Genomic DNA, 26640 nt, shown 5'->3' on the forward strand with positions numbered 1-26640 from the left:
TAACAAAACAGAATATAAAGAATGAAAAAATACAACAGAATATGAAACATAAGAAAAACAACCGATCTAAAGAACAGATCAAGAAGAGAAAAAAATTAAGAATAATTGGACTACCTGAAAACTGTGACTAAAAAATGAACTTTGACATAATAATGCAAGAAATAATCCAAGAAAATTGTCCTGGAATGACATAAGGGAAAAGTGGTAATGGAAAAAAATCCACCAATCACCACCCCAATGAAATCCTTTGTGGAAAACACATAGGAATATTATTGCCAAATTTCAAAATTCCTTGCTATTAACTTCCCTCTCCTTCCCTTAAGATCAGAAGTCAAATTTATTAGGAAAAAAAAAAGTACAACTAGTAGACATTGATCTTAGACACTTAAATCAAGCTTAAAGAGTAAATTAAGAGAAAATAATTATCAGCCATATTCGTTTTAGATGCATATTTATATTTGTATAAATGCATGTATATGTATATGTTTGAGTATATGTTGATATACATGCATGTTTATATATATGTATATATAGATATATGTATGTGTGTGTCTATGGATGGGTGTAAATATACACTCGTGTGTATATATGTGCATGTGTTTATATATGTGTGTGTATGTATCTATTAAGAATAGCCATGCTTAATTAGCCTGCTTAGGGAAGGTGTGGGGAGAAATGAAAGAGGAAAAAAACAAAGTAAAAAAAGTGCACAGAAGAAAACAAAAAAACAACTTACAAGGAAGTAAACATGAATATAATTTCTTTTACTATCATATATCCTTTCTTGAACTTGAAATTCATTGTTATATTTTAAATCTTGCCTGACATTGCTGGGCACATGACAATGTTCTGTTTTTGTTTTGTTTTATTTTTCTTTTTTGTCTTTTTATTTTCTATTAAATTAAAAAATAGTAAATAATAAAAAATAATTTTAAAAAAGGATATTAAGAAAAGCAAAAAAATAGTTCCTGTCCTTAAGGAGCTTACAACTAATGGGGAAAACATGTAAATAGCTATGTATCAATAGGATATAGATAACATTGTAGATAATCTTAGAACTCACTAACATTAGCAGTACTTGAAAAGGATTCTTTCAGAAAGTTGAGACTTGAGCTGGGACTTAAAGGAAGCCAAGGAAGCTAGGAGATATAAACAGAAAGGGAAAGAAGCAAAAAGACCCAGAGTTAGCAAATGGAGTGTTTTGTTCTAAGGATAGAAAACAGAGTAGGGGTTAAGCAGGGAGGGTTGTTGGTAAGATAAAAGACTAGAAAAGAAAGGTCCAAGTTACATGGAGAGCTTTATATCCAAACAGGATTTTCTATTTGAAAATGAAAGGAAATAAAAGAAATTAAAGTTGATGAGAGAGACACAAAGAGATATTTACACATTATGGGAAAAACTTTGAAAAAGGAAGACCAAACATAAAGCTATGATGAAATTCTAGGTGGAAGTGATAAGGGCTTTTACCAGGGTGGTAGTAATAATACTACACATACAAGAGATATTAATGAAGGTCATACAAGAGATATTAATGGTAGAAACAGTAGGACTTGATAATGGTTTGGATATAGCGAGTGAGTGACAATGTCTCTAACTGTAAACAGGAATTAGGAAGAGAAGAGGTATGGCCAGGAAAGAGAATGTGTTCAATTTTGGACATTGTTGAGTTCAGATGCCCAACAGGCAAGAAAAGATGCCAGAATGGAAATCAACATAAAGAATAAGGCTAGGTGGCACAGTGAAGAGCCTATTCTGGAATTTTTATATACACACACATTTATTCAATAATGCAATAATGGCTACTCAATAATTGCCTGGTCTATTATATAAAAATTCCATTCAGTTCCTTAAGTCCCGTTATGTATTTTTTTTTTAATTTTACTAGATTCATCTATGTCTGACAGAGAGTAAATTAAGATGTGCTACATTATTATAGTTTTACTATCTTTTTCTCTTGGTAATTCATTTTCATTTTCTTTATATATTTACATAGTATGTATTTGCTTCCATATATTTAGAATGGATATTAATTCATTATTCATGGAACCTTTCAACAAGTAGTTTCCCTGCTTATTTCAATTACATTTATTTTTATTTTGTCTTGTTTAAGACCAAATTGCTATCGCAATCTTTTTTCACTTCATTTGAAATATAACAAACTTTGTTCCAGTCCCTTATTTTAATGGAGCAAATTTTTGTTTCAATAGTATTTCTGGTAAATAAGTGACTTAGCTGCATTCTGTTTATTATTCATTATTCACCTCTCCTGTTTGATAAGTTTATGCCACTCACCTTCATAAGTGTGAGTTAATTTTCTATTTCCTTTCATTTTCTTCTCATATACTTTCTTATAAAGAGAATGCTGAATAGAAAAGTTTGCTCAACATCAATGTTCCTGACCTCCCTCTAAATCCCCTCTTCTTCTGTCATTACTGAGCAGGATATTATTTATTTGCATGTATTGTTCCCTTCTTTGCAAATTTGCTTCCTTCCCAACCTTTTGCTCCGTTAGTATTATAATCTTGCAATTGTATAGTCTGGTTCTATAACTTCTCTCACTTCCTTCCCCTCTCCTCCTTTGGTCTTTTAAGATCATCATTAAAACAACAAAACTATTCCTAGGCTCTCTTATTAGACATTTTCTATGATCTTTATAGATGCTAGGGTTCAGAGGTGAAAACATATATCAAAATTCCCCACATCAGAATTTTATATCTATATCTATCTACATACATATGCTCATTAACATTTATCTGTTTGTTTCTCTTCTTTGTATTTCAATTTCTATGCAGATCTGGCCTTTTTATCAGGAGTATCTTACTGCATTTCAGTAAAGGTCTGTTTTTCCCCCTATACTAGTACTATACTCAGTTTTGCTAGGTAAATGACTCTGTAAGCCTATGTATGTATCTTGCCTTTTAGAATATTGCATGCCAAATCCTTTGGTTCCTTAAAAGTCATAATTACAAAATCATTCATGACTTTGATTGTGACTCCTTGTATTTGAATTCTTTCTGGCTATTTACAGTATGTCTTTGACCTGGAAGCTCTATATTTTGGCTATTCCATTTCTAGTAATTTTTATTTTAGAGTTTCTTTCAGAAGATGACTTAATGGATTCTAATTTCATTTTGTCTTCTGGTTCTAAGAGATCTAGGCACTTTTCTTTTATGATTTCTTGAAATATGTCGATTATTTCTCAGTTCAGTGATTTAGTCATTAATCAACAAGTCCAGTGATTCTTGAATGATGTCTTGATTCATTTTTCAAGTAAGTTATTCCTGCTAAAGGTATTTTAGATTTCCTCTAGTCTTTATACAATCTTTGGGTTTTTAATATGTCCTGTCTCATGAAGTTTCTATTTGTCCATTCCAATTTTCAGCGCATCTATTGTTTTGAGTAAGGATCTGTACCTGTGCCAAGCCATTAATTAAATTCCAATTTTTTCTTCTATTTCTTTTCCAAGATTTTACTCTAAAAAATAATTTTAACTTAAAACCAAACCAAATCAAACAAACAAAAAATTCTTGCTTCACATTCTTCAGAAGTTCTAGTTCAACGTACACCTACGTTGTGTTTTCTTTGAGGCTTTGCTTATTATAGCTTTTGAAGTTTTTTTCTTCCCCACCCCCCACTTTCTCTCTCTCCTCCCACCCCAACTCAATCCCCGCCATTATAATAGCTCTTTTACAATATTTTAACGTTATTTGCTTACACATTCTGGCTTCAGACTTTATAATAAGGATAGTAAACTCTGAATACTTCTAGAAGAAAAGTCTGGTAAGATCCCAAAGCTGCCTTCTTGAAATATGTATATTCCAGGATCCCCAGAAAATGTTCAGGCTGGGAACCTGCAAAGTGGGCTGATCCAGGGCACAGTTTGTTTGATCACTGCCTTTTTATTTTGATCCCTGAAAATTCCTGAGCTGGATATGTATATGAACAGCATATTCATGACTGAACTTACAGTAAACAGCTGCTGGACTCAGCCACAATCAATAAGCTGGAAAGATCTATTTCAATAGCTGAAACCACTTAATTCCTGGGGTGAGAGTCACATCTCCTCTAGGCACAAGTCTCACCAGGTCACCCTGGATCCATCATGGACTAGATGGTAAGAACAGAGATGCCAGTTAATTAGGATCTATTTCTAGACAAGATTAGTCCCACTGATACATTGTTGGTGGAATTGTGAATACATCCAACCATTGTGGAAAGCAATTTGGAACTATGCTCAACAAATTATCAAACTGTGCATACCCTTTGATCCAGCAGTGTTACTATTGGGCTTATATCCCAAAGAGAGCTTAAAGAAGGGAAAGGGACCTATATGTTCAAAAATGTTTGTGGCAGTCCTCTTTGTAGTGGCCAAAAACTGGAAACTGAGTGGATGCCCATCAACTGGAGAACGGCTGAATAAATTGTGATATATGAATGTTATGGAATATTATTGTTCTGTAAGAAATGACCAACAGGATGATTTCAGAAAGTCCTGGAGAGACTTACATGAACTGATGATGATCATTATATACTTCAACAACAATACTATATGATGATCAATTCTGATATTCATGGCTCTCTTCAATAATAAGATGAACCAAATCAGTTCCATCTGTTCAATAATGAATAGAATCAGCTATATCCAGCAAAAGAAAACTCTGGGAAATGAGTGTGAACCACTGCATAGCATTTCCAATCTCTCTGTTTTTGTCCACTTGCATTTTTTATTTCCTTCACAGGTTAATTGTACATTATTTCAAAGTCCGATTCTTCTTATGCAGCAAAGTAATTGTATGGATATGTACACATATATTGTATTTAACATATACTTTAACATAGTTAATATGGGACTTCCGGCCAAGATGGCAGCGTGGAGGCAGACAGCTGCTTGAGCTCCTCGTTTTCTCTCAGAACTTACTTCATGACAAGCCTCTGACTTAATGCTTGACCCAGAAAGAAATCCACAAATTATCACCAAGAGAAGACATCCTTGAAAGTCGCCAGAAAAGGTCTGTGTTTGTTCGGGGGAGGGTCAATCAGACTGGGCGCAGACTGAGGGCAGACAGCCAGAGCAAGACAGGCAGCTCACACAGCTCAGACCGGAGGGGGAGGGGTGTGATCTCTGCAGTTTCTGTGAAAGGGCTTTTGCCCCAGTGTGGATGCTCCGTCTTGGCAGCAAGCCAGGAGCGGTGGAGAGGGTGTAAACACTGGAGGTGAAGATTAAAACCCCAGAAAGCCAGCGTCTCTCAGAGCCCGGCCACCCCCAACCCCCACCTGGACTGACTCGGTGCGTTCTCGGAGCCTCAGAGCGCAGACTCAGTACAGTCATTGCTGTTCTGTTAGTGGCTCTCTGCTGCCCTACCCCCAGTCTGTAGAGGAAGCCCATTAATACCATCCAGCCCTATCCCCCGCAAAACAGACCAATTGTTTCTCTTGTCAGTTTGTTTTCTTTGATTCCTACTCTGACAAAATGAACAAAAAATTCAAAAGGGCTCTAACCATTGACAGCTTCTGTGTGGAGAGGGAGCAGACTTCAAATGCTGAGGAGACTAGGAACAGACTGTCCCCAGATGTATCCCCTGGGAGGGATATAAGCTGCTCCTCAATACAAAAGAACCTCATAGAGGAAATCAAAAAGGCTCTCACAAGAGAGCTGGAGGAGAAATGGGAAAGGGAAAGGGAAGCTTGGCAAGAGAGCCTGGAGAAGTCATCCCATGCATTCAAAGACAGAGTGGATAAAGAAATCAAATCATTGAGAAACAAGATTAGTGAGCTGGAAAAGGTAAACAACTCCAAGGAAAACAGGATTAGAGAGCTGGAAAAAGAAATCAGCTCTCTAAAAAATACAATGGAAAAAAATTCCATAGAAGATAAAAACTCAATTGGACAATTACAAAAAGATATAAAAAAAGTGAGTGAAGAAAATACATCATTGAAAATTAGACTGGAACAAGTAGAAATGAATGACTCAAGGAGAAACCAAGAGGGAGTCAAGCAAAACCAGAGAAATGAGACAATTGAAAAGACTGTCAAGTACCTTACCAGAAAGACAACAGACCTGGAAAACAGATCCAGGAGAGACAATTTGAGAATAATCGGACTCCCTGAAAAATGGGAGGAAAAAAAGAGCTTGGACACCATTTTCGAGGAAATTATAAAAGAGAACTGCCCAGACGTTTTGGAAACAGAGGGTAAAATAGACATTGAGAAAATTCATCGATCACCTACTGAAAGGGACCCTAAAATCAAAACGCCAAGAAATATAGTGGCCAAGTTCAAGAACCATCAGACAAAGGAAAAGATATTGGAAGCTGCTAGAAAAAAACAATTCAGATATGGAGGATCCACAATAAGGATAACACAGGATCTAGCAGCGTCCACATTAAAAGAACGCAGGGCCTGGAACATGATATTCCGAAAGGCTAAGGAACTTGGTATGCAGCCAAGAGTGACTTACCCAGCAAGAATGAGCATCATTTTCCAGGGAAGAAGATGGACATTTAACGAAATAAATGAATTCCATCTATTTTTGATGAAAAAACCAGACCTACATAAAAGGTTTAATCTTCAAATACAGAACTCAAGAGACTTCTAAAAAAGGTAAAAAGAATCTTGAGAACTATACTTCTGTCAAAAAAATATGTAAAGAACATATGTACAATTTGTCTTAGAAACTAGAGGTGGAAAGGAGATTATATCATAAAAAAGTATAAAGTGGTGGTACTACATCTCATGAAGAGGCAAAGGTAACCTATTATATCTGAGAGAAAGAAAGGAGGGAGATGAACATAGCGTGTATCAATAGACATATTCGATTTATGGTGAAACTTCTTCCACTTCATTGAAAAGTGAAAGGGAAGGAGTAAGCTAAGGGGAAGGGAATACAGTAATTTCGAGGAAAAGGGATAAAATAAGGGGAGGATCTTTAAGGTGGGGGAGGGATCCTAAAAAGGGAGGGCTGTGAAAAGCAAGTGGTGTTTACCAGTTTAATACTGGATAGGAGGGTAAAAGGGAAGGAAAGGGGAAAAGCATAAGCAGGGGTTAATAGGATGGCAAGCAATATAGAATTAGTCCTTCTAACCATAAATGTGAATGGGGCAAACTGCCTCATAAAGAGGAGGCAGTTAGCAGACTGGATTAAAAGTCAGAATCCTACTATATGTTGTTTACAGGAAACACACCTGAAACAGGATGAGACATTCAAACTAAAAGTAAAAGGGTGGAGCAGAATCTATTATGCTTCAGGCAAAACCAAAAAAGCAGGAGTAGCCATCCTCATCTCAGATCAAGCAAAAACAAAAATTGATCTAATTAAAAGAGATAAGGAAGGGCATTATATCCTGCTAAAGGGAAGCATCAATAGTGAAGCCCTATCAATATTAAACATGTATGCACCAAGTGGTGCAGCATCTAAATTCTTAAAAGAGAAATTAAGAGAGCTGCAAGAGGAAATAGATAGCAAAACTATAATAGCGGGAGATCTCAACCTTGCACTATCAGAATTAGATAAATCAAACCACAAAATAAATAAGAAAGAAGTCAAAGAGGTAAATAGAATACTAGAAAAGTTTGATATGATAGATCTTTGGCGAAAGCTAAATGGAGACAGAAAGGAATATACTTTCTTCTCAGCAGTTCATGGAACCTATACAAAAATTGATCATATACTAGGGCATAAAAACCTCAAAATCAAATGCAGTAAGGCAGAAATAGTAAATGCATCCTTTTCAGACCATAATGCAATCAAAATAACATTTAATAAAAAGACAGGGGAAAATAGACCAAAAAATAATTGGAAACTAAATAATCTTATACTAAAGAATGATTGGGTAAAACAGCAAATCATAGACATAATTAATAACTTCACCCAAGAAAATGACAATAATGAGACATCATACCAAAATGTGTGGGATACAGCCAAAGCAGTAATTAGGGGAAGTTTTATATCTCTACAGGCCTACTTGCATAAAATAGAGAAAGAGAGGGCCAACGAATTGGGTTTACAACTAAAATTGCTAGAAAAGGAACAAATTAAAAACCCCCAGACAAACACAAAACTTGAAATTCAAAAAATAAAAGGTGAGATTAATAAAATTGAAAGTAAAAAAACTATTGAATTAATTAATAAAACTAAGAGTTGGTTTTATGAAAAAACCAACAAAATAGACAAACCCTTAGTAAACCTGATTAAAAAAAGGAAAGAGAAAAAGCAAATTGATAGTCTTGAAAATGAAAAGGGTGAACTCACCACTAATGAAGAGGAAATTAGAACAATAGTTAGGAGCTACTTTGCTCAACTTTATGCCGATAAATTTGATAACTTAAATGAAATGGAAGAATACCTTCAAAAATATAGCTTGCCCAGATTAACAGAGGAAGAAGTAAGTAGTCTAAATAGTCCCATCTCAGAAAAAGAAATAGACCAAGCTATTAACCAACTTCCTAAGAAAAAGTCCGCAGGACCAGATGGATTTACAGGTGAATTCTACCAAACATTTAAAGAACAACTAACTCCAATGCTATGTAAACTATTTGAAAAAATAGGGATTGAAGGAGTCCTACCAAATTCCTTCTATGACACAGACATGGTACTGATACCTAAACCAGGTAGATCGAAAACTGAGAAAGAAAACTATAGACCAATTTCCTTAATGAATATTGATGCTAAAATCTTAAATAAGATATTAGCAAATAGACTTCAGAAAATCATCCCCAGAATAATACACTATGACCAAGTGGGATTTATACCAGGAATGCAGGGCTGGTTTAATATTAGGAAAACTATTAGTATAATTGACCATATTAATAATCAAATTAATAAAAACCATATGATCATCTCAATAGATGCAGAAAAGGCATTTGATAAAATCCAACATCCATTCCTACTAAAAACGCTTGAGAGTATAGGAATAAATGGACTATTCCTTAAAATAATAAGGAGCATATATTTAAAACCTTCAGTAAACATCATATGTAATGGTGATAAACTAGAACCTTTCCCTGTTAGATCAGGAGTGAAACAAGGTTGCCCACTATCACCATTACTATTCAATATAGTACTAGAAACTCTAGCCTTGGCAATAAGAGCCGAGAAAGAGATCCAAGGAATTAGAGTAGGAAATGAAGAAATCAAATTGTCACTTTTCGCAGATGACATGATGGTATACTTAGAGAACCCCAAAGACTCTGCTAAAAAGCTATTAGAAATAATTCAGAATTTTAGCAAAGTCGCAGGATACAAAATAAATCCACATAAATCCTCAGGATTTTTATACATTACCAACACAATCCAACAGCAAGAGATACAAAGAGAAATTCCATTCAAAATAACAGTCGATAGTATCAAATATTTGGGAATATATCTACCAAAGGAGAGTCAGGAATTATATGAGCAAAATTACAAAACACTTGCCACAAAAATAAAGTCAGATTTAAATAATTGGAAAGACATTCAATGTTCTTGGATAGGCCGAGCGAATATAATAAAGATGACAATACTCCCCAAACTAATCTATTTATTTAGTGCTATACCAATCAGACTCCCAAGAAACTATTTTAATGACCTAGAAAAAATAACAACAAAATTCATATGGAAGAATAAAAGGTCGAGAATTGCAAGGGAACTAATGAAAAAAAAGTCAGAGGAAGGTGGTCTAAGTGTACCTGATTTAAAGCTATATTATAAAGCAACAGTCACCAAAACCATTTGGTATTGGCTAAGAAATAGACTAGTTGATCAGTGGCATAGGTTAGGTTCACAGGACAAGATAGTGAATAAAAATAGCAATCTAATCTTTGACAAACCCAAAGATCCCAAATTTTGGGATAAGAATTCATTATTTGACAAAAACTGCTGGGAAAACTGGAAATTAGTATGGCAGAAACTAGGCATGGACCCACATTTAACACCACATACTAAGATTAGATCAAAATGGGTCCAAGATTTAGGCATAAAGAACGAAATCATAAATAAATTGGAGGAACATGGGATGGTTTACCTCTCAGACTTGTGGAGGAGGAAGGAGTTTGTGTCCAAGGGAGAACTAGAGACCATTATTGATCACAAAATAGAACATTTTGATTACACCAAATTAAAGAGTTTCTGCACAAACAAAACTAATGCAAACAAGATTAGAAGGGATGTAACAAATTGGGAAAAAATTTTTACAGTTAAAGGTTCTGATAAAGGCCTCATCTCCAAAATATACAGAGAATTGACTTTAATCTATAAGAAATCAAGCCATTCTCCAATTGATAAATGGTCAAAGGATATGAACAGACAATTTTCAGATGATGAAATTAAAACTATTTCCACTCATATGAAAGAGTGTTCCAAATCACTATTGATCAGAGAAATGCAAATTAAGACGACTCTGAGGTATCATTACACACCTGTCAGATTGGCTAAGATGACAGGAACAAATAACGATGAATGTTGGAGGGGCTGTGGGAAAACTGGGACACTGATGCATTGTTGGTGGAGTTGTGAAAGAATCCAACCATTCTGGAGAGCAATCTGGAATTATGCCCAAAAAGTTATCAAAATGTGCATACCCTTTGACCCAGCCATACTACTACTGGGCTTATACCCCAAGGAACTACTAGAGAAGGGAAAGGGTCCTGTATGTGCCAAAATGTTTGTGGCAGCCCTTTTCATAGTGGCTAGAAGCTGGAAGATGAATGGATGTCCATCAATTGGAGAATGGTTGGGTAAACTATGGTATATGAATGTTATGGAATATTATTGTTCTATAAGAAATGACCAACAGGAGAAATATAGAGAGGCTTGGAGAGACTTACATCAACTGATGCTGAGTGAAACGAGCAGAACCAGAAGATCATTATACACTTCAACAATGATACTGTACGAGGATGTATGCTGATGGAAGTGGATTTCTTCAACATAGAGAAGAGCTAATCCAATTCCAATTGATTAATGATGGAAAGAACCAGCTACATCCAGAAAAGGAACAATGGGAAATGAATGTAAACTGTTATTTTTACCTTCTGAATCCAATTCTTCCTGTGCAACAAAAAATTCGGTTCTACACACATATATTGTATCTAAATTATACTGTAATATATTTAACATATATAAGACTGCTTGCCATCTGGGGGAGGGGTTTGGGGGAGGAAGGGAAAAAATCTGAATAGAAGTAAGTGCAAGGGATAATGTTGTAAAAAATTACCCATGCATATGTACTGTCAAAAAATGTTATAATTATAAAATAAAATAAAAATTAAAAAAAAAAAAAAAAAAAAAAAAAAAAAACATAGTTAATATGTATTGGTCTACCTGCCATGCGGGGGAGGGAGTGGGAGGAAGGAAGAGAAAAATTGGAACAAAAGGTTTTGCAATTGTCAAAGCTGAAAAAATTACTCATGCATACATCTTGGAATTTACTGATTAGCACTTAGTCTGGTATACATTTTCTAAATTGTTGTGCAGAAGCTGAAAAAAAAAAAAAAAAAAGCTTAACTGTACTTCTTGCTACCACTCTGCCATCTTGGCTGGTTCATCTAAACCAGAGATTCCATTTAATATGATCTAAATATAATTTTGCTTTAAGATAGAGATAAAGCTAGAAATAATCACAAAATCCCAGTCTTCTGTGAATTTCAGTATATCTGAGATGTGACTAATGGAAAATGATGATGGATTTTGTTTATTTAAATTACTTTAGGAAATGGTGCTTTGATTAGACGAATTGCAGAGGGAACTCTAGAGAACATATTCATCATCGTGAAATGTATGTTAAATGTAAGGTTAAAAGAACTGGATTTCTTAAGAGATAACTTTTGGTAGATATTCTTTGCCAACAAACTTGCTGAGTTCCTTAAGTAAGACTGTTGCTTGTATATAAATGTAGGCCTCTAAGGAACAATAGAACTGAACTTTAAAAGTGCAAGCAATCTTGGAAATAGGATCAGCAAACCACAGACTCTGTCCCCCAATCCCAATGCTGTTAAAACTTTTAATTCTCATTTGAAACAACAAAGCTAGTAAGTTTATGATGGTTCCAAAGGACATTCGATAGGGGTCTGAAAACCCAGAATGTACTTAAGGAAAAAAAAAATCACAACATAATAAAAAACTAACAAATACACAAAGGCAAAACCCATCTACGTTCTAACTAATTGCAACCAACATGCAGAATATCTCCAAATACTTTTGATTTTTTAAAAAATGTTTTTACATTTATTATTTCTTCTTTATACTGCTTCCCATTTACCCCCAAATTTTTTAAAACTCTAATATGCATAGCCCAGTAAAAATAAATTTCCACATTACTCATTCCAACAATATATGTCTCATTCTTGCATTTTAAGTCCAATACCTCCCTGGAAAAAGGTGGGTAGTATGTTTATCTTTAATCTTCTGAAGTTGTGGTTTACTACCATTGCACTCGTCAAAGTTCTAAAATATTTCAAGGTTGTTTTTCTCTTTAATTTTATTGTTACATAAATTTTTCTAATTCTGATCATTTCAACCTTCAGATTCAGAAAGGTCTTTTCAATTTTCTCCTAAACTGTCTATTTTTATAATTTCTTGTGACACAATAATATGTCATAACATCTATATACCATTATTTGTTTAGCCATTCCTCAAAAGGTGAATACTCCTTTAGTTTACAGTTTTTGGCTGCCAGGAAAAGAATGGTTATATAAATTTTTGTAGATATGGCTTCTTTTCCTTTTTAATCTTTCAGGGGTATAGGTCTAATTGTAGTATAGATAGATCAAAGGTTCTGGTCATTTTAGTCAGTCCTGCAGACAGCTTCAAATTGCTTTCCAGAAGGCTGGACCAATTCACAGCTACAGTAAATGAATTCTGATTCTAAAAATAAAATTCAATATGTAATAGCAAAATAAAAATATCTTTATGGACTAGTGTGATATGATTTCATTGGTGTAGGTAACTGACACTAAGAGAACTCTTTCTACTAATTAGCAACTGTTCTGCACCTAAGAATCTTAAAAATTGCTTGGGGGTCCTCTTAAGTGGAATGATTTGCATGTCTAATGCAGAACCAAGATCTTCTTAGATTCCAAATTTAGCCCACTTTTCACTGTTTCCCATAATGATTTTAATTAAATCATTGATATTATTAGCCAAAATTCTATGAGCTAAAAGTTAAATTCTAAGTTGAATACTAACGTTGAATACCACATCCTAAGGTCCATATTATTATAGAAGTACTATAGTACAATGTGTTACTTTTCTTGTATTTTCCCTGATTTAGGGAGTACAAAAAATAGTAATCTGCCCAAGAAAAAAGTCATCTTAGATACCATGAAGTTTGCTGACAGTTTTTGCTTCTGTATCATTTGTTTCTCTTTGTTCCTGCATAAAGAGATTTCATAGCTGGTGTTGGTATTCAGTCACTTCAGTCATGTCCAGTTCTTTGTTACTCCATTTGGAATTTTCCTGGCAAAGACAATGGAGTGGTTTGCCATTTCCTTTTCCATTTTATAGATGAGGAAACTGAAGGAAACGAGGTAAAATGACTTTCCCAGAGTCATATAGTTATTAAGTATCTGTGACCAAAGATGAGTGCTCCAGACGCCAGGCTCACTCCACTGCATCACCTAACTGTGCATCACCATCAAAGACAGCTAGGTAGCAAACTGGGGAAAAAAAGAACCTTCTAAAAGATATGGTACCATGAATGCATTCATTCACTAAAGTGTTATTAAATATTTATTGCATACATTCTATTTTGTAGTTCAGACCTTAACCTTTACAACTGAATTCTAAGACCATGAATTCAAATTTGAAACTCAAAAAAAAGTTTGAAAATGGTATCCTTTGTTTTTTAAGTATATGTAAAAGGGGCAGCTAGATGGCACAGTGAATAGGGCACCGGTCCTGAAGTCAGGAGGATGTGAACTCAAATTCAGTCTCAGACAACTCTACTAGTTGTGTGATCCTGGACAAGCCACTTAGCTCCAATAAACTCGTGAAAATAAAACAAAAAAAGGAGAATATGTGGAAGATACTGATAATTCGAGCTATCCCTGCTATTTACTACTTCCCTTGGCCTCAATTTTCTAATCTATATAAAGTAAGATTATTGAATTAGATACTCTCTACAAAGTTCCTTTGAGTTTTTAATTTTATGATTTTATATATAAACAAAGGAGTTTGAGAATGATGCTATTTCAAATTATTCCTGGAACAAAGAAATTATCATCTTTTCTAGCTTTCAAAAACACTAACAACCATAACAACAAAATCTCACTAACAAAGGGATTAAAAAAGAACAAGTTTGAAAAATATTTCAAAGTAAGTATATTGACTCAGTAAATAAAAGTTAAGGTAAAAATTAGCAATCTTGAATAAATTCCTAGTTTTAGATACAAGATGTACCTGACCCCCAATTCCCCACCCCCTTCAAAAATATGCCTTCTCTTTCTAATCAAATAAATAAACCAAAAAAAAAAAAAAAAAAAAAAAAAAACCTAGTTCTCTCAAGTTATATTCCAAACTATTCACTTTCTTTACCTCATTTCATTAATATAGGGGAATTCAGAGAAGACTAAGTATCTCTGATGTGAGGGGTGCCCAAGCCCTTTTCTGGAAAGCTTTGTACCTTTGATGTGTATCTGATTCAATTCACTTTCACCTGTGGCTCCAAAAAGCTGTAACACACACACAGTGACCACACCACCCTCATAAGCCATTCAACAGATGGGCTAAACCAGGTTGAGGGTAATCAAGAGGTTTCAAACCTCTGATGAGTTGGAGGGTATCTATTCCAAGCATGCAAAGACTTCAACGAGCAGATGGAAGGATAAGAGCAATTTGTTCCAAGAGTCATGAAAGTGACTTGAAGCAGATTGCTGAGGAGCACTTAAAGAGTTTTTGTTAGACGTTGAAGAGTCAAGGTCTTTTCACTGTATCTTTAGTCATCACCAGCTGCCTTGACTTTTGTTTTGCCTCTGGACTTGACTCTGGAAGAGAAAGTGATGCTGATGACTTTGTACAATTCTGCATCACTTAAATTCAAGATATGTGTGAGTCAAAAAGACATTACCTATACCACTTTTACCTATGACAGCCGGCAAGTAATGAAGCCACAAGTGTTTCTGCACTGTAGTCACAATCCTGTATACAGGTAGCCCAAAACCATAGGATCACCTTCTCACTAAACTGAAGTAGCAGTGGGAGTAGCAGGTGAACCCTGGGTGTCTGTGAACTTTTTAAAGGACCACATTGGTGATTTCCTGCCATGAGCAAAAAACTAGAAAAAGGGCTCTAAAAATGGTATGATTTATCCATCCCTGTTAATAGCTTACTGTTAATAGGCAGCATATTCCATCCTGCAGTCAAAACATAAAAATATACAAAATATTTTGTGAAGATAATTCTACTCACCATCAGTACATGAGAAATTCAGTAGACCCCAAAAGATGAAAAACCCATATCCTGAGAGAACTCAGCAGTTATTAATCCAAATAGCAGCCTTTAGTGAAACAAGGCTTGCATATAAAAATTAGCTTACTGAAGTCAGAACTGGATATATGTTTTTCTGGAGTGGCTGCAGTGATAGAGTGAGTACCACAAGGCTGGCATAGGTTTTGCAATTAAAACTAATCTAGGCAACAAGCTTATGTTGCCTCCCAAAAGGACTGAATAAAAGGCTAATGACAATCCCACTTGCATGAAATCACCATGCAAACATCATCACTGTGTATGCTCCCATCATGTCGAACCTTAATGAAGTCAAGGAAATCCCCCTTCACCAATGTGCCAAAAGAGGACAAGTTTATAATTCTGGGCAACTTTAACACCAGGGCAAGTAAAAACTATCAGATATGGCAAGGAATCCTTGATAGGAATGGAATCACAAATAGCAGCTGTCACTTACTACTGAAAATTTCTGTGTCTCATGATTAACACTGTGTTTGATTTACTTAAATGCAAAAAAATTTCATAGATGCATCCTTGCAGCAAACACTAGGATTTAACAGACTGTCATTGTAAGGACAAAAGACAAACAGGATCTGAGAGTGAAGAAGGCACAGTATGGCACAGTGCATCAGACTGATCATAGACTTATCCTCTAGATTCACATTCAACAAAAGCAGCAGCAGTCCTAAGGCAGGACGACTACTGAAACACAATGTCAACAGAGTAGATAAAATACTCCTCCCAGCATGAATTGCTCATTGCTAACTTGAGAGGGAAAGCTAAGCCAACACATAGTTGGCAACAGTGGAGCAGAAAAGGAGTGGGCAGCTTTCAGAGGTTTGGTATACAGCATCACATTTATTCATCTAGGCAGCAAGAGTACTGGCAAACATCAAAATTGATTTGACGAAAATGATGGGGAAATTTGGGACCTCCTAAAAGGAAAATGAGAACTTCAGGGTTTACCAGCAGGCCAAATCTATCCATCTCTAAGGCAGCAGCATTTAACTCTATCAAAAGTCAAGTGTCACACTGATTACTAATAAGGACATGATCTTGGCAAGATGTTCTCAACACTTCCATTATATATATATATATATATTTTGTGCTAAAGCAATTGGGGTTTAAGTGACTTGCCCAGGGTCACACACCTAGGAAGTGTTAAGTGTCTGAGGCCAGATGCATCCTTGCATCAGTCAGGTCCTCCTGACTTAGGTGCTGGTGCTCTATCCACTGTGCCACATAGCCATCCCACTTCCATAGTATTCTAACAAACCATCATCAATCCATGCTAAAATCATTGATTCTATATCTCAGATTGAAGTCCCATCTCTTTCTAATCAAACTTCCACCTGAAGAAGAGTTTTTGAAAGTCATTAGGTTGCAATAATGTGGCAAAGAGGCTGATGCTGATTCTATTCCAGCTGCGATTTTACAAGGCAAAGGGTCCACTGATCATACTAAAGGTGAGCTAAATTTTCTGGGTTTTAGAGCAAGAGGTGGTTATCTTTCAGAAGTTCAAGGATGACTCTATCATCCATCTCTATAAAGGAAAAGGATATAGAGGTTGTCCTGTTACACTCTCTCTTAATTACTGTTGGCAAGATTTATGCCAGAGTCCTCCTTAAGAGGCTAATCCTTCACCTAGAAGATGGTCTACCACCCAAAAGTGAGAGAGGCTTCAAGAAAGAGTTGAGGAATGGTCAATATGGTGTTTGTAGCTCAATAACAACAAAGAAATGCAAGGGACAAAATAGAAGTTTGTACACAACATTTGTTAATTTGATCAAGGTCTTTGATATTGTTAGTCATGAGGGCTTGTGGAAAATCATGACAAAATTTGGTTGCTTAGAGAAATTCATTAGTATTGTATGTTATTTCCTGACAGCATATTTGTATGGGTTCTGGATAATAGAAGATGCTCTCATACTTTCCCATAACCAACAGAGTGAAGCAGAACTGTGTTTGTTCCTATGTGCTTTAGCATGATGTATTCAGCAATGTTGTCAGACCCCTTCAATAAGGATGAAAATGGCATCAAGGTCAGCTACCACATTGACGGTAAATTATTTAACTTGAAAAGGCTATAAATCAAGACTAAAGTGAAAAAAGAGTTCATATATGACTTTTTTTTTTTTTTCACAGATGTTGGTGCACTCAATGCAGCCACTGAGACTGAGATAGAACAAAGTAGGGTTGATTCTCTGCAGCTTGTACTAATTTAGGCCTAATGATTAATATCAAGAAAACAGGTTCTCCAAAAGCAAGCACCACACCATTCATACATGGAACCAATAATTACAGCAAATGGAGAAATCTTTAATGGTGTGGTTAAGTTCACTTACTTTGGCATGTACTATGATCCATGTATGTACACATAGATGACTTGGTTGATTCACACATTTCCAGAGTTACCTCAACATTAGGGAGGCTTCAAGGGACAGTGTGGGGAAAAAAGTGATATACGATTGCCTACCAAACAAAGGTCTATAGTATCTTTATGCGAATCTCATAGTCATATGCTTGTGAAACATGGACAATCTACCAGCCTTATGCCAAGAAACTAAACTGTTTCCATTTGTACTATCTTAAGAAGCTTATGAAGATTACCTGACAAGATAAGATACTGGACACTGAGGTTTTTTTCTCGAGCAAAACTTATCAAGCATTCAAACTCTACTATAGAGAGTGCAATTCTGATCGGCTGTCTACTCCATGTACATTAGTCTATAAAACTATTTTATAGAGAAGTCACACAAGGCAAGCAGCTACACAGAGGTCAAAAAAAGTAACATAAGGACATTATATAAGGACACTCTCAAGGTTTCTTGAAAAAATTTTGGAACCACTTGTGAGACACTGTAGTGGCATGGAAGATGACCAAGCATGGCGTTCTAACATCAAAGGTGATATGTGTTCTGTGAGCAAAGTAGAATTGCAATAACTCAAAAGAAACATGAAAAGTGCAAATTTAGAGACATCTCTACTCCAAAAGTTTCACATGAATTATTTGCACCCAACCTGTGATAGAACATTCCAAGCTCTGTTGGGCTGATCAGACCACCTTCTTGTGAGATACACTGCACCTTCTTGACCTCAATATAGTGAAGTTGTTTTGGTCCTCTTTAAGAATGAAGAACGACAACTAATCAACCAACAACTAGCCTCCATTTCCCCACCTGGTTCACTTCTCAACCTTTTATAATCTGATTTCTCATCATTCAATTGAACCTGCCCTCTCCAAAATCATCAATGATCTTTAATTTCCTTTTCTGGCTCATTTTACAAATGAGGAAACAGAGGAAAACCAGACTAAATGACTAGCTATCTGAAGCTATATTTGTATTAAAGTTTTCCTGATAGCAGTCATATGCTGTATCCCCTACCACCTACCTACTTAATGCAGAACATTCAGGTTTCTACCCAACAAATCTGAAAACTGGTCTTTCATACTCAACTTATATATGGAATATATTTCAAAGTGAAATGTCCTATGGGCCTTTCAAATTCAATATTTCCAACAACAAACTAAAAATATTTTTTGAAAAACTCACCCTTTATTAAATTTCCCCATTTATGTCAAGGGCATTAGCATTACTCCAATCTCCTAGATTTCTAACCTTAGCATTAACCTCAATTAAATTTTCTTTCTTATCTGATATATCAGACCATTTTTTCCATTTCCACAACATCTCTCACATCAGTTGCAACTGCAACACATGAAGTCACCAATTTATTTGCATCTTCTTCTTGCTTAAACTATTATAAATGCCTCCTAATTGATCTTAGTGCTTTAAGTGTCTCCCCACACAAATCCAGCTTCCACATAGCTGCCTAAGTGATATTCCTGAAGGGTAAGTGTGCCTATGTCACTCCCCTTTTCAATAAATTCCAGTGATTCCTTTTGATTCCTGAATAAAATACTAATTCTGGCTGCCATTTAAAAGTCTTTCAGAACCTGGTCCCAACCAATCTTTCTAGATTTGTTCACGTTATTTTCCTTTTTCTGCACATGATACAGTCAAATTGGCCTTCTCTCTGTTTCACACATTGATAACCTCTCTTATTTCTGTTTTTTTTCCCCACTGGCTGAACCCTTGACCCCATCCTAGAATGCACTTCCTTCTCACCTCCATTTTACAGAGTTCCTCACTGTCTTCAATACGAAGTTCAAATTCTAACCTCTACATGAAAATTTTTCTATTTCTTCTAACTTCTAGAGCCTTACAATTAGATATTTACTCTACATGTGCTTATCAATGTATATTTTCTCTATAAATAGAATAGTTTCTTGAAAACAAATATTGTTATCTTTTTTTTTTTGCATTCCCATGCACTCACAATACATATTAGGTGCTTAAAAGATGCTTGCTAACTAATTAGAGAAGAAAATGCTATTTAAATACAAGAACAACAAGCTTAAGTTAAAGATAAAACTTGATTTGGAACGTATACATTTTAAAGACTGATACAAAGACTTATGGTATGGAGAGCCTTAAGATTTATTTGTTTTTAAGTAACTATTGTTGTTCAGTCACTTCAGTCATATACAACTCTTCATGACCCCTTTTGGAGTTTTCTTGACAAAGATACTGGAATAGTATGCTATTTCCTTCTCCAAATTATTTTACAAATGAGAAAATTGAAGCAAACAATATTAAATGATTTGTCCAGGGTCAAACAGCTGATAAATGTCTGAAGCCATATCTGAACTCAGGTCTTCCTAACTCCAAACCAAGTATTCAAACCACCATGCTACCTAGCTGTGCCAAAATGTGAAGGCAAACTTCAAAAGACTGAAGAAAAAGAGCTTTTTAGGGTTGCTTGTTTTCCTTTTAAAGATACAAGCTCTTTGTAAGTGCATATTACAGTCCATTATATGAATAATGAATAAAGAAGCCTCTTGACTGAGTCCCCATTAACTACACATACCTCTCTTTATATATATATATATATATATATATATATATATATATATATATATATATATATATATATATATATATATATATAAATAATATATATAATAGTCTATACATAGTAGCTAATCTGAATTACTCCCAAATTATTTCAGTATTCTTTTGTAAGATTACAGATAAAAATATTTAAGTCTTTAAAGAACCAAATATACATATAGGAGAATGTTTAGATCAATTGATTTTCAAAACCAATCTAATTTTAACCTAACAATTCTGTTGCTGTTCAGTCATTTCAATCATATCCAACTCTTCATGACCCCATTTGGGGTTTTCTTGACAAAGATACTGGAATGGTTTGCTATTTCTTTCTTCAGCTCATTTTGCAAATGAGAAAATTAAGACAAAAAACATTAAATGACTTGTCTAGGGTCACACAGGTGATAAATGTCTGAAGCCATATCTGAACTCAGGTCATTAATAGCAAAGATCTGTCAATATCCTTCTGGAGAGGACATCCTAGATGAGGATTATACTTATGTTCTATCACTTCTGTCATTACTAAATTGGGGAAATGGTAGAGAATATAAAGTTATAATAGTCATCCAAGGAATGAAAATGCTAAGAGTCAAGGAATATAGTATTCAGAGGTTCTTCCTTACCTTTTCCAGATGCCATTTCTTCACCACTTACCCCCGCCACCTCCCTAAAAAGCCCACCTTAGGAGAATAAAGGATTACTTGATTCCCTAAATTGAATTCAACTTTCTTATCCTCTACTTTTAGCACTAAAACTTGGGGGGGGGGGAGGTGTAGAAATTCTTGTAAAACATACTGAAAAGAAAATATTTTGTCACTATTTTTTTTCTTTTCAATTTCCCTTCCCTTGTTTTCTAAGAATTAACCAAGGACATTTCACTAAAAATGATTTATTCCATACAAGTAACAGACTAAGAAAATAGTCAGCCAAGCTTTTCTATTTTTACTGTTATTATTACTTCATAGTATCCACTAATAAACTATTTTAATGTTTTAAAATGGCATACACAACTACTACAGATCACCTGTAATTCAACATTAAAGTCAATTTTAAAGTGCTACTGTCTAACCAGAAACAAAGAAAGAAAAACACATATAATCTGAAGGGACCCACATTTTGCAAGGGGCACAAAACATTCTCTTAAAGTCAGAATTTGTATAATGAATAGATGTTTTAGTCATGGAAATTTCTTTTACAAACGGTCTACCCTAAAGTCTCAAAATCCAGTTTATCTAAGAAGAAAAAATAGAAAAGTCTGGCAAACAAAAAATAGTGCTAAACTGAGAAATTGCATACATACATACACAAAATTGTATGAAATATCTTTTACTTTGTCCCTAATAAGATAGAAAGTGTACAGCAAATAGATTAAGAAAATAAGAAAAACCACCAATTTTGCCATCTCTGACCTAGATTCAAAAAAGTAATTGTTCACCTCTAATATAAATGTTTGTTGTAAAGTTATGGTTTTTAAACTAGGAATCTTCTGATTCACATTCACTTAAGAATATGAATTATGTGTCTTGATATTGCATATACTGACAGATGCAGACTTTTTGCTCAATTGGTTCTACTTAGCCATCTTTCTTTGTTATAAGGGAAGGCTCATCTACACCCAGAGAACTGGACTACTAAATTGTTGTGTTTGCTTGCATTTTGTTTTCTTACTCATTTACTTTCTTTTTTTGTGCAGCAAGAGAATTGTATAAATATGTTTATACATATTGGATTTAACATATATTTTAACATGTTTAATATATATTGGATTGCTTTCCATCTAGGGGAGGGGATGGGGGAAGGAGGAGAAAATCTGAAACACAAGGCTATGCAAGGGTCAATGTTGTCAAATTATCCATGCATATGTTTTGAAAATAAAAAGATTTAAAAAAAAAAAAAAGAAAAAGAAAGAAAAAACAAGGGAATGCTCAAGAGGTTTAAGGGTAGGAAAATATATCTGAAAAATTAATGTGAAATAGATAATCAACTAAACTTTACTTAAGTGCACATAGAAAAAGTCCAATGCAAACAAAACAATAGATTTCACTTAAATAACCCAAATCAAATCTTAGAAGCAGCATAAAGAATGCTAAGAGGCAAGACAGTTTGCTAGACTTAGAGACAATAAGATCTATGCTCAAATCCCAATTCTAACACATTAATCTAAGTCTAACACACTATTCAATGAGTCCAAAATGGAACTCGTAATCTTGTTTCCCATACTCACCTCACATCTGAACTTCTTTATATCTATTGAGTATATAAGCCATCCATCCAATCATGGCACCCAAGTTGGCAACCTAAGACTTATCTAGTCTTCTACATAGCTAATCAATTACAATTACCAAGTCTTGTTCTATTTTACTTTCATAGCATCTCTCCTATCTGGTTATGTCTCCTCTTTATTCACATGGTCACCATTCTTTTTCAGGGTTTTAAGATCTCTCAAATGGATTACCACTTCATTACAGTCTCAACTGCTCTCAATAGTCCTCACCTTCAAAAATTCTTGAATGAAATATTGTAAAGAATTAAATGTGTTCCAGAGAAGGAACACTGGGAAATGAGCATAAACTGTTTTTCTTCCCAGGTTATTTTTACCTTCTGAATCCAATTCTTCCTGTGCAACAAGAAATTCAGTTCTGCACACATATATTGTATCTAGGATATATTATAACATATCTAACATGTATAAGACTGCCTGCCATCTAGGGGAAGGAGTGGAGGGAAGGAAGGGAAAAATCTGAACAGAAGTGAGTACAAGGGATAATGCTGTTAAAAAATTACCCATGTATATGTACTATCAAAAAAAAGTTATAATTATAAAATTATTAAAAATGTCAAAAAAAAGAGAATCAAATGTGTTTAAGAAAATAACCTTATTTTTATAAAACTTAAAAGCACTATGTAACTAGCAATTATTATTTTTTATTATCATCCCCTTAATTTTACTTCAAAGTTCCAATTTCTGCCCAATCCATTTTCCACGCCTACCAAAATAATCTTCCCAAGTAGTGAGCCTAAACATGCAATCTTGCCCCCATCACTTTTTAATTCTAAGAGATAAAATAGAAACTCTTTGGTCTGACATTTAAAACTCTCAACAATTTGTTTCCAAACTACCTTTTCAGATTTATTTCACATTATTTCTTTTCACACACTCTAAAGGCCGAGACAAACTGAACTTCTAGTTAACATCAAAACCCAACAACTATCTTCCTTCTTCCATGTCTTCAAAGACAGAGAGTTTTTGCTTCATACAGGTAATAATACATGTAATTCCCTTCTCACACTCAACTTTCTTAGCATCTTAAGAGCCACATGCTCTGTAAAAACCTCTCTCAATCCTCCCATGTTGTTATTTTATGACTCACATAGATAGTGGCTTTTAAGATATAAGGTCATCTAATTCTGGGAGGAACACATGACAGAATCAAAATTCAAGAAAGATTTTGACACAGTATATGAAAATAAACAAAATAAAACATCATAAATGCAAAATGAACTTTTGGACTTCCACTTAAGAGCCAAAATGTCAATTACATGGAATAAAAAATCCAGATGAACATTAGTCTATGTGATAAATGAATCAATAGTATAAATCAGCTATTAAAATAAATAAGGGTCTTCAAATGCATTTAAGTTAAGAGGTATGTCATATACTGACCTGACTACAGAAAGATATAATTTTCAAATTTGGGCTTCACTCCTTTAAAAAAAAAAAGAAAAAAAGTACTTCATAATATCAATAATTATTGGCATACACATATAGAAAAAGTAAAAGGGTATGTGAAGAAACTAGACATGAATATATGTAAATGTAATTAAAAGAAATGAGGGTGTTGGTTTAGTTTGGGAAAGAAAGAGGTATAAATACTAAACTTATTCTTAAGGAGCTTCAGAAGATTTTAATGAGATACTTTATCAAATGCTTTGCTAAAGCCTAGGTAATCTATATAAAAACATTTTTGTGATCTGCTAATAAGTATCTATGTACAAAAGAAGGAAGGTACAGAAGATGAACATAAGAATGTGGAATGATTCTATAAAAAATATTAAAGCTCAGAATGAGGCAGGACTGGTGAGCAAAGGTTAAGGACAACAAAAAAAGTTTTCTAGCTATATTGGGTGAAAGAATAATCAAAGAATGGTGAGGACTACACCTTGGTGTGGACAAAACAATGATAAATGACAACAAACAGAAGCAGAACTTCTGAGTTCTTTGTATGTTTTGGTCTTTGCTCTCTCAAGAAATGCATTAGAACTGCACTAGAAAATGACATGGGGAAAAATAGCCAACAGGGAGTTGATATTCAAGTTCTGGGACTATAATAAAGGATCAAATGAATTAATAATATTAAATTCTAAAATTCCAGTTGAACTAGGAAAGAAAAAGTAAAAAAAGCTGGCAAGCACCTGATCATCACAGATATTTACCTTGCTCAGAAAAAAAGCATTTTCAAATATTAAAAAAGCAGATATAATTGCAAAATTACTGCCAAAAGCATTTGAATGAGCATGAAAAAGAAGAGAGATGGAAGTCCTTTGTTCCCTATTATTGCCACCTTGCTGCCAAGGGACCTTGGATATTTTACATATGCTGCTAAACAAAAATGAAGGAAAAAAATCACGAAACTATGCTAATCTCAACTGGGCCTTCACTACTGCAAGGTAATTCCTTTTTATCCTCCTACTTAGCTCACTAACCTTCTGCCACTAATTCCATCCCATTTAAATATGAAGGGTGACCCTTCTCTTTGTCAAGGTTAAACTTCCTACATGAACAAATAATCCCATGCCATCCCATTTTCTCCAGCAGTTTGGAGCCTCTATCATCCCCACACTCTCACTCATCTTCAATCTTTCACTACCTACATGTTGTTTCTTTACTACTTATAAACACACCTGTATCCTCCATCCTCAAAAAAAACCCCTCCTTTGATCTATTCTCACTAATTAGCATCACATCTCTCCTATCTTTTGTGGCTAAACTTTTCAAGTAGGGGCCTCTACTTCATCTACTCTTACTCTCCTAATTCTCTACAGTGTGGCTTCTGATCTCATCATTCAAATGAAAATAGCTATGTAATTTACAGTAATGATTTCTTAATTGCCAAATCTAACAGCCTTTCCTCAATTCACACCTTTCTAAGACTTTAACAGCTGGGGCTATTCTCTTTTCCTGGATCCTTCTATACGAAGTCTTTCCTAATTTAGCTTAATTTTAGCATGCTCTTAGTGGTAAATCTTTCCTATATATATCATGTATATAGTTCAACTGTATATAGCTATTTCAGCATCCTGCCTTTCCCCCACATTAGAATGTGAGCTCCTTGTGGGCAGGAAGTAAGCACTTAATGCTTACAGACAGATTCTTTAGAAGCAAAAAAAAAAAAAAAAAAAAAGTTCCAATTTTCAGAGAGACAGAGAGAAGGAAAGGAAAAAAGAGGAAGGAAGAGGGGGGAGAAAGAGAAAGCATATAACTTGACTTTGATTTCCAAGAAAATTCTAGAATGGATCATGAGTGGTTAGTGAAAAGCTAGGGGGGGAAAAAAAAAAAAAAAAAAAAAAAGCAATGATAATTACTAAGAGCCAGCATGATTTCTCAACAAGAATAGATCATGACAGACTAATTTTACTTCCTTTTTGAGAGTTAATAAAATAGTTGAACAGGGGAATTCTGGAGGCATATTTTAGAAAATCATCTCATGATATGAAAGATGTAGTAAAATGTGATAACAATTAGATGGATTCAGAACAAGTTGAATGGTAGGACTCAGGAGTCATTAAGGATTCAATGTTAACTTGGCAAGAGATCTCCAATGCCTTGCTACTGAAATTCATATGTGGCTCTGTGCTATTTAACATTTTTTTTTTTTTAAATCAAGGATTTGGATAAAGTCAGACATGACAAGCTTATCAAATCTGCAGTTGACAGCAAGCTGTAAGGGATAGCTAATAAAAATGGAAAAGTATTTTAGTGGCCATCTGGTCTAACACATATACAAAAAAGAATTCCCACTACAATTTATCTGACAAATTGGTTAGATCTAGCAACTATCTCACTAGGCATTATTTCTGGATAGCTCTTTATAATATCTAAGAAGTTTTTCCTGACATCAAGTGTCATCGCCTGTCCCTCCTCCCCCAAAAATACTTGCTTTTAGTTACTTCTAATAATTGATGACTAAAAAGATCCAAAGCTACCATCACTAGATTGAATCTATGAAGATAGACTTCAATAGAAATAAATGTAATGCCTTACCATTTGTG

The 26640-nt window shown here is 34.6% G+C and overlaps 1 protein-coding gene across 5 annotated transcripts in view; it reads right to left on the minus strand.

Moving 5' to 3' along the window:
- Window positions 1-26640, minus strand: part of SMAD2 (SMAD family member 2) — a 98051-nt gene that overhangs the window by 34642 nt on the left and 36769 nt on the right. The gene's annotated exons all lie outside the window — the stretch shown is intronic.

The sequence above is a fragment of the Sminthopsis crassicaudata genome, chromosome 1 (genome assembly GCF_048593235.1).
Source record: "Sminthopsis crassicaudata isolate SCR6 chromosome 1, ASM4859323v1, whole genome shotgun sequence".
Taxonomy (NCBI): domain Eukaryota; kingdom Metazoa; phylum Chordata; class Mammalia; order Dasyuromorphia; family Dasyuridae; genus Sminthopsis; species Sminthopsis crassicaudata.